The 8,787-nt window shown below is 39.7% G+C and overlaps 1 long non-coding RNA gene across 1 annotated transcript; it reads right to left on the bottom strand.

Moving 5' to 3' along the window:
* Positions 1-5,967: 5,967 nt before the first annotated feature.
* LOC117341068 lies at positions 5,968-7,384 on the bottom strand. Its single transcript, XR_004535546.1, has 3 exons — positions 7,025-7,384; positions 6,711-6,783; positions 5,968-6,341 (listed from the first exon to the last, which is right to left on the bottom strand). It is a non-coding gene; the product is annotated as an uncharacterized LOC117341068 (long non-coding RNA).
* Between the last annotated feature and the right edge of the window lie 1,403 nt (positions 7,385-8,787).

Below are 8,787 nucleotides of genomic sequence, written 5' to 3'. Positions count from 1 at the left end.
CCAACTTGGGTACATATCCAATAGGTAAGAGGTGGTTCCTGTGCAATGTCCTTACACGTCCCTCACCATTCTCCTGTCTAACCACATATGCTGGAATTCCAGGATTAGGCTGGTCCATTACAATATAAGGCTCTTCCTCCCACTTATTGGACAGTTTGTGTTTCCCTTTGAATGCCACAATCTTTACTAAAACCCGATCTCCAATGTTTAATACTGCTTCTCGTACATTGCTATCATAATTTCTTTTCTGTTTATCCTTAGCTTTTGTAGAGTATGTCGCTGCTAGCTCATAAGCTTTTGTAAGTCGCTGCTTCATCTCCTGCACATATGTCGTTGTGGAACTGGACTCTGTTCCCAAGTCAATGCCAAACGCTAGGTCCACTGGCAATCTAGGATTCCGTCCAAACATTAGGAAATACGGACTCTGACCCGTAGATTCCTGACGAGTGCAGTTGTAGGCATGCACCATGCTCGCAACGTGAGCTTTCCAATTCTTCTTTTGCTCTGGTGATAAAGTTCCTAGCATCCCAAGTAGTGTCCGATTAAATCTTTCACACAGGCCGTTTCCCATTGGGTGATAAGGACTAGTGTGTGATTTCTCTACCCCTGTGATACTACAGAGCTCCTTCATCAGATGGCTTTCAAAATTGGGACCCTGGTCCGAGTGTATCCTCCGAGGTAATCCATAGTGAACTACAAACTGGTTGAAGAAAACCTCGGCGGTAGTTCGAGCAGTCATGTTGCGAGTAGGTACCGCTACCGCATATCGCGTAAAATGATCTGTAAATACCAAAATATTCTCGACTCCACCCTTAGAAGTTTCCAGTGAGAGAAAATCCATACAGACAAGCTCTAATGGTTGAAAGGTGTTGATCGATACAAGAGGCGCACATGTCCTAGCTGGTGTTTTCCTTAGCACACAACGATCACATGCCTTTATCCACTCCTCAATGTCCTTAGCCATTCCAATCCAATAAAATCGATCCCTAACTAAAGATATAGTTCTGTCACGACCCTGATGTCCCATTTCGTTGTGCAGCATGGTTAGCACCGTGCTAACTTTTGACCTTGGTAATAGAATCTGGCTTCTGTTTTCTCCATCTATGGTAAGATTTCTGCATAACAACCCATCTTTCATCTTTAGTCGGTCATAATTCTTCAGCATGACTAAGTGACCTGATACTGGGGGTATGTTGTCCTTCTTCGGCTTGTTTCCTGTCTTGACAAATGGTATCCAAAACCTAAGTAAAGGATCCTTCTGTTGATCTTCTTTGAGTTCAGGTAACAAATGTGGAGTCGAAGATAAAGGCGTATCATCAGTCTCCTTGACAACTTGAGCTGACATGGCGATGGTCTCAATGTAAGGAGAAACTGTAATGTTCTTACTCAAAGCCTTGACAACATCTTCTGAAATGGTTACCATTTCTTCTGCATCCTTCTGCAAGGAAGGGTGACGAGACATCCCATCAGCATCTGCATTGCTGCTCCCTGGCCGGTACTGGATGCTGAAGTTGAAATTGGCTAAAGCCGCAACCCATCTCTGAGATGTCGCATCCATCTTCGCAGAAGATAAAACATACGTCAGCGGATTATTGTCAGTGATGGCTGTAAATGGGCATGCTATGAGGTAGTCTGCGAATTTGTCTGTTACAGCCCACTTAAGAGCAAGGAACTCCAAGCGGTGTGCTGGGTACCGTCGTTCTGCTCTAGTCAACCCACGGCTGGCATATGCTATTACCCGCTTAACTCCATTCTGTTGCTGATACAACACAGCTCCTAGTCCAAGTCCTGAGGCATCTGTATGAAGAACAAAAGACTGTGAAAAATCTGGGTAACTGACAATAGGAGGTCCTGAAAGACAATTCTTCAGAGTCTGGAATGCCTGTTCCTGTTCCTCCTCCCATTTCCACGGACGTGGTGTATCATCTTTCTTCTTTGCATTCTTCCTTTTCTTCTCAGGTGGTGTCATGAGGATGGTAAGAGGTCGAGCTATCTTTGAAAAGTCTTGAATAAATCGACGATAATAGCCAACGAACCCAAGGAACTTCCTCACATCATCCGAGTTCTCAGGTCGTGGCCATGCTGTCACTCTCTCTACCTTGTCTGGGTCTGGCTCTATCCCATGCTCTGACACAATATGTCCAACATACTTGACCTTTCTCCGGAAGAAAGAACATTTGTCAGGAGCAAGCTTCATCCCACACTCGGAGACACGGTTAAACACAAGATCCAAGCGGTGTAGGTGGTCGTTAAATGTCTTGGAGAAGATAATCACGTCGTCAATGTAGACGTAACAGTACTTGGTGTGCAGGCCCATCAAAGCTTCCTCCATCAACCTCTGATAGGTAGCCGGAGCATTGGCGAGGCCAAAAGGCATCCGCATGTACTCATAGAATCCTAAGGGTCCTACTGTGAAGGCGGTTCGCTCCTTATGCTCAGGATGGATCTCCACTTGATGGTAACCTGACTTCATGTCGACAGTTGAGAAGAACCTGTTGCCCGCTAAGTTGTCTAGGATCTCATCTATGCGCGGAAGTGCATAGGCATCCTTCACAGTTCTATCATTGAGTTGGCGATAGTCCACACAAAGACGAAGTTTTCCGTTCTTCTTGCGTACTAAAACGATGTTTGAAGACCATGGAGAGTGGGATCTCCGTATCACTCCAGCTGCTATCAACTGATGGAGATGATTCCTCACCTCGTCAAACATGGACGGTGGAATGCGTCGGCATCTCTGCTTGAAGGGTATTTCATTAGTCAACTCGATCCTATGCTTCACTAGTGATGTATGTCCAAGATCAGTGTCACCAGTCGAAAAGATACCACGATGTTGTTCCAAGAGAAGTTTACCCTGTGCAATCTCATCCGATGTCAATCCATCAGTGCAGACTTCTATCTTTTCCATGACGTCATCGTCTGATATATCAGGAACATTTTCTGAAGTAGATTCCTCTACCGTAACTGGCTGCATCTCACACAGTATGGCTCTCGGCTGAATGGTTACTGTATCTGTCGATAAGTTAGTGATATGGACCTTCACGTTTCCATTCATACCATAACTGTATGGAACGAGTGTTGGAGTAATGTCCAAGTCCTTTGGGATACGAGAAGTAGCACTGGGTTGCAGGACAGCACAAACTGGTGGATAAGCTAAGTGCTTTCCGGTTATTCCATCCATCATAACTTCTGAGTTGGGCTTGAGGGTAATGGGTGTATCTCCAGCATACCTCACAATAGCTAAACGGTGATTTCTTCTCTCCAACTCCCTCTCCCGTAGAACCATACATCTAAATGACAAGTATAATGGCGTAGTAAGTTTGGCCTTCTGTAAAAATGTTGAACCATAACTTTCACTTACCCTTTCCATCACAACACTCAAAATGTTGGTTCCAACAAGTATAGGTACACTCAAATTATAGGGGCTGTCTGGGACCACAAGAAATATGCCACTATCAATCCTACTATCTTCACCACACAGGCCTGTCCCCTCAAAGGTAATAGATGCTTCAACAAATCCTTCATAGGGTAAAACCTGTCCATCCGCACACTCAATCTTAAGAATGGAACTCAAAGGCTTGATTTCCAAGTGTTGTAGATGCTGGTGATAAAAACTTTTGCCGATAGTTGATACAGTTGAACCCGAGTCCATAAGAGCTCTCGCCTGTGTTCCTTCAACTATCACAGTTGATTCTGTAGCAGGTCCAAGTAAATCAGGTGGCTGCTCGCTGGTGCGGTCCCGTCGTGTCTCACGGCCTATCGTCTGCCCCTTGATGATGGCCGCTGGTTGTTTAAAGATTTCGTTCTGGTGTCCAGTCTGACCCTACACCCCAAGGCTATATGGCCTACCTGACCACATCTAAAACATACTGGTTCCTGGTTCATATCCTTAGGTGGTGCAGAATCAGGATATCCATATCCTCCAAAACTCTGGAAATCCCGACTGTTGTCTCCAAAAGATGCAGTCTGTTGTTGATATGGTTGCTGGTGTTGGGCAAATCTGTTTGATGTTGTCCGATCTGTATGTTGCTGAGGCTGTCTATCCTTCTGCGGATACTTCTTCTTATGCTGAAACTGTCGTTCCTTCAGTGCCTTAACATCTACAGCAAGCTGTTGAACTATCCCCTTAATCTCTTGTATTCCTCCCTCCTCAGCTAAAGGCATGTCCACAGCCGCCTTCGAAATGGCTCCAGATTTCTTGGGAACCTTCTCATCAGTTTGACGCTGGCTCTGATCTTCTTCAAAACGACGTATAGCTATGCGTAAATCATCAAAATCCTTGATGCGGTCTACCAAATGTGCAGTAATATCCTTCAAGTGTGAACGTAGACCCTGCCACAGCATAGTACATAGCATAACATTAGAATGGTTCTTATCTACTTGCCCTCCATCCACAGCTTTATGAAGTAAAGTCTCCAGTCTACAGCTCCAAGATGATACACTTTCATCTGGTTCCTGTCGAGCACTGTAAAACTTGGCAAGGTACATCTCTGTCTTCACTACTGTACCATAAATGCTATCCATCTTTGCTAAAACCTCACCAGTAGTAGCAGAAGCTGGCAGTATGGACCTCACTCTAAGTGCTTCTCCTTTTAAGGAACTTCTAATGGCTTGTGCTATAGCATGATCTGGGTGCCCTTCCTTGACAATACACTCCACTTCCTTTCTCCAGACATCATATGGTACATCCTTCTTGCCATTTTCACCTGAGAAATGAGATATCTTGGGAAAATGCTGAATGGCAGAAGTAGTGTACTGGGTATGAAGCAACGCCTGCATTTTCTCCTTGTTATCTTCATCCTGATCTGTCTGCTGCTTGTCAACCGAATGAACATGATCTCTCATCCATTCCTCAAAATCCTCTAATGTGTCAAGTTTAGGTTTTATCCCTATAGCATTGAAATGATCAATCAACTTCTTTCCTTCCTCCTTTGTTAAATCCGACATGATGAAATATATCAAGATAATCAATACACGGAAACTAACAACAAACATAGATTCAATGAGAGAAAAAAAATGTTTGATGCTGAAACAAAATGTGTATAGAAAAGTCTAGACAAATGCAAATAAACAGCAATATTCCATATCATATATGATACCATAAGAATGATATCAGCTGTAGCAATGGTACAATGCAAGTAATTATAAACACAAAAGCCCAGAAACACTACAATAACACACAAAACACTATAACAGGGAACATATAAGAGTAAAACTATGAACTCTATACTGATATCACAGATATAAACAACTAATGACTGATTGCAAGCAAAAAAACAAAAAACTGATTGATATAGAACAACTAATTTGACTGAAAATTTAGAAAATAAATAAATAAATAAGTAAATATCAATAAGTCAATATACCTAGATCTGTACTAAAGAGGAAAAAAAATGCGAGAAAAATAAATGTATATTCAAGTAAATAACCTACTCCGTAATAAAAATTTGAAAAAAAATCACAGAAAAAAAAATATGGCAAAGTTCTGCAAAAATATAACTCACCAAAAAAACAATGAGTATTTATAAACAATATCACCACATTTATATAGATTTGATGTCAATATCTGAAAAAAAACCTGGAAAGAAATATTTCACAGTAATATCACAGTATTACGTATGCATATTTCGAAGTTACAAGTCAACAAAGTAAATACATATAGACTAATTCAGTAATCTTTGCAAAAACTGTTCACATGAAAATTATGAAATAAACGACATCAATAAATTAGAAAAAGTCAATGTAATCCAGTTTGGATGAATGTCTATAACGGCAATGTCGATCTTCTGAAATCACACAATATTGTCAGAACACATAAATACCTGAAGACGCTGGAATGTTGCAACAAGTCATTAGTTTAATGGAAAGTTCAACGGCAAGTCATAAAAACACTCACATTCTGCTGCCATATTCGATGATCATAGTCACCTGCGCGGTTGAATCAAGAACCACCACTGTCCTGATGTAAAAAATAGTCTCCATCAAGCAGACGCTTGAATACTGACCTTCACCCGATCAGCTGGTGTTTGTGCACACGTACATTGTGAACGTATACGTACATCCCACAAAGTCGCTGTCAGGCGACAACTGTTACTGCGATTATCGCTAGAGCAAACACATCATGCCTGTAAGTCGAATACCGTCGAATCAGAGATCACTGGAGGCTCCAAATGTAACCGTGTTGCTTTTCATACAAGATAAAAGCCGGTAGTAAGATGATGAGTTCTTTATTCTGAAGAGTTTCGACCAGGTATTACACACAGCACATGTTGTACAAAACGTGAACACGAACGAGAACCAATACGGAAAGGAATGGAATGGAATGTAATGTACCGGTAGTCACTCTGGAATAAATATATAAAAATATACTAGACACTGAATAGCACGAACAGTAGAACTTGCACACAAATACATAACTAAGGGAGATAACTCGCTATTATAATTTACATAAATAATTCCATTTTAGATAGAATTACTAAAATATCACAACAGATATAACCTTTACAATATTAAAGATTTACAAATTCATTGGCTTCAATTAAATAGTATTAATAATAACTTCTTACGAAGTATTATAACATTATAATTAAATTCATAAGAATTACAGCTATATAAATGATCTACAGCCTATCATATATATACATCATTGAAGAATATAAGTTACATAAATATTACATAACATTAACCATTTATAAATAAAATATCTTAAATACCTGTGTGTGGCACAGAGCCATCCTACACAATACTTCCAAGTTCTCTGTCAATATCTTTCTCTTTCAATATATTCTAAAATAATATAAATAACTATTTACTACATGTACTCTGATTACAAATAGATGAATATATTTCAAGAATCAAAATAACCATTTTCAAAACTATCAACTTTACACATTTACCTCTAGCTCTATAAATGAAATTACAGAAATAAGAAAATAACTAATTTTACCAAATACTTCAAAATCATCACTTATCTAAATTAGCTATACTTATAAAAATCAAAGAAATAATAGAAATAATAGAAACTTACTTTAACCTGTCTAAAATCTTGAACCAGGAAAATATACTTGTGGTCAGCTTGACCGACAGGAGTCTAACTACCCTAACAATAGCATTCCCGCCAAAACTGACCAACAAAGGAAATAAAAATAGTGACCAATAAAACACAAGAAAAGGACATAGACTTTGGACTTAGATCACAGGGTGTAAACTGTAACACAAAATACAGCAAGACATAACACAGAGAACACAAAACATCACACCCTGTAACATGTAACACCAATAAACGACAAACACATACACAATACAATCTGGGCACATTTAAACAGACATCTGAACACAAATATCACATTTAATATATAAAATGATAAAAACTAATAAAATTAGACCCTGTTACAAAAAGGATAAAAAAGAACTTGTTGACCTAGTGTTTGTTTACGAGGGGTTCGAGGACCGAGTTTGTTATGTTTGCCTTGAAGCCCTCTAGTGTGGTACACTGTACTGCTGCTACAGGGAGGAGGTTCCATTGTGTAGTTGTGTGAGGAAAGAAGGAGAATTTATGTGTCCTTGGTAGCAGATGTGTTTGTAAGTGTAGGTTCGTGTTAAGTTTTCTTGTGATAGTCAAGACCTTAAGTTACGTCGCTGAAGCATGCTGCTGAAGACACACTGAAATTGTTATACCAACAGGGAAATCTGCATCAAAACTTCAATTTATTTCGGTAAACTGGTCACGTTCTACCACCTTTCATCTATGCAAAATCGTACAACGAAAGAGAAAATGAAATTTTTGCAATTCAAAACATTTTTCGATGCTGTTTACGTAACTAATAATTAAATGGGTGTGTTGTGTTCCCATTCGTGTCTAAACACACGAAATTAATCCTTAATAATCGATAATCTTGTTTTATTACTGTCCTGTTCGTTGTGAAAGTTATTTCCGGGTCAGGTTCATCTCGAGTGCTGATTCCGATGACGTCACGAACGTCATCAAATGTAATATCCCCGACATTGTTGGGAAATTTAATTTGTTAATTGCCGGAAAACTTGCCTTTCTGTTTATAATCGATCACTGATGTAATAGACCATCATGAATACTGAAGTGATTCTCAACACTTGAAAGTGTCCTGCATGCTGCGATACAGTTAGATAAAACTATTGCAGTAAACATACCTGTAGATCATCATAAAAATAAAAACTCTCTTCTGTTATGTCAAAACAAGCCGGCAGCCGGCCAAAATCGCCGTCTACTTTCGTTTTTCAGCCGGCTACTTTCCTGCTTACATCAATAATTTTTTTGTTTTAAACATTCTACAAGACTTCGTGTTTTGTGTCGCTAAAATTCCAATAAGAAGCTGTCTTTTGCCATATATAGTAAACCATACTTGCTACGATTTATTGACATCGAGTTCTCGGTGAAAATGAAGCGTTTTTCGATCTTGAGTCGGGTCAAAGAGAAGTTTGCATCGCACGGTCTCGTTATTGTCGTTCTGATTATTGCCCTTGGATCGGAACTCTTCATTGAAACAACATGGCGGAGAAGAGACGGCAGCAAACACTTCAGACGTATTTCACGAAGAGACTGCGACAAAATGGTAAACAAACATGAATGAAACTAGTACTCAAACTTGAACGAATGCCCATGCTGATAATAAGGACTTATGAATAACACTGTCATTGATATAAACAGTTGCAATCTTACAATATCGCCGTTTTATTCGGTTGATTATAATGTTGTTATCGGTCCGTTATTATGACCCATATTGATAGATCTCGCATGGCGATCTTGTTAGCACA

The sequence above is a fragment of the Pecten maximus genome, chromosome 13 (genome assembly GCF_902652985.1).
Source record: "Pecten maximus chromosome 13, xPecMax1.1, whole genome shotgun sequence".
NCBI lineage: Eukaryota > Metazoa > Mollusca > Bivalvia > Pectinida > Pectinidae > Pecten > Pecten maximus.
The sequence above is the reverse complement of the archived record's forward strand: the minus strand, read 5'-3'. Positions and strand labels throughout refer to the sequence as shown.